Here is a 1,332-nt window from a genome sequence, read left to right as displayed (position 1 = left end):
TACACACCTCCAGTTTTTCAGAAGTGGGGCCGCCGATTTCCTTTTAGCGATGCAACAAACGAAGGACAGGGGAAACTCTTCGTTGTTATAAAAAAATAAAAGTAGTAAATTTAAATGAACAATTTAAATAATAGTGACAAAAAGTATTTTTTCTGTAAAATTTGAATGGAAAATGTAATCTTAAACTACAATTTAGGAACATCCAGGATTCTTTTTTATTAAGTTTATCGAAGTAAGGGCCGCGGAAATGTGCGCTTCAAACATTTGTTAACGAAAAAAAAAAGTATTCAATATGCACTATTCACTAGGCCGCACAGTGGGAATGTCAGTCAACTCGGAAACTATGTGCCAGGCTCAAATTAAAGTATTGTGCATAAAGTAAAATTAGAGCATATTGGGAGGGAGGACCGGCGACAAAACTTGCACGCTTTGTGTCTCGGCGGACCGGACGCCATTTTGAATCCGTATGTGTTGGACGCTCAATGTATTGCTCCGACTTCATTTTACCACAAAGCCGGAAATAATCCAACTAGAGAGCTGGTTCTTTTTTCCTCTTAAAGTGCTTAATTAGAGCTTTAATTTGAGTGTTCATATGCCTAGCTCAATTAACCAATTCAAGTTCTAGATTTTTGCTAATTTATCAATACGAAAATGACATAGCAGTGTCGCTTCATAAGCATTGGAGCATCAAAGAAGCCATATAATCGTCTCTTTTCAGCAAATCATCAAACGAATTGCATTAAAGGGAGCCTGAACTGTAGCTTTTTGAAGATACGAAGAATTACTGGACAACCCAAGGGAAATCGGGAAACATCTTACATCAAAAAGAAATGTTGTCAACTTTGGTAAACGATTGCGCCATCACTGATTTCATCTCAAGATGCATTTCTCCTTTCAGTGATTCCCGATCATCGCCTTCAACGCTCTTGGACCCTCACGGAGTAAAGGAGTAAAAATTATATATATTTTCATTTATTAAACTTGTTTCTCCGTTAAAAACTCAGCATTTGGTTTTGAACTTCAATTTAAATATCTTTAGAACGCCATATTGTTGGCGATACTGTTGCTTTATAATAAGTCTAGAGTGATTTAGCTCTCGGTATTTCAAACGCCAATTTCTGAACCAGTTACATTGTTAAAATATTTTACTTGGCATAGTTATTACTTTTAATACCACGTGACCAGTGCTAAGTGTTATGACTAATTTTCGCTGCCATTTTATTTTACAACAATATTTCAAAAAACAATAATAATAAATAACTGTTAATTGATATTAGGCTTAACCAGTAAATAACACAATTTATACTCGATTTATAATAACTAGTGCTAATA

The sequence above is a fragment of the Uloborus diversus genome, chromosome 1 (genome assembly GCF_026930045.1).
Source record: "Uloborus diversus isolate 005 chromosome 1, Udiv.v.3.1, whole genome shotgun sequence".
Lineage (NCBI taxonomy): Eukaryota > Metazoa > Arthropoda > Arachnida > Araneae > Uloboridae > Uloborus > Uloborus diversus.
This window is presented reverse-complemented; position numbering follows the sequence as displayed.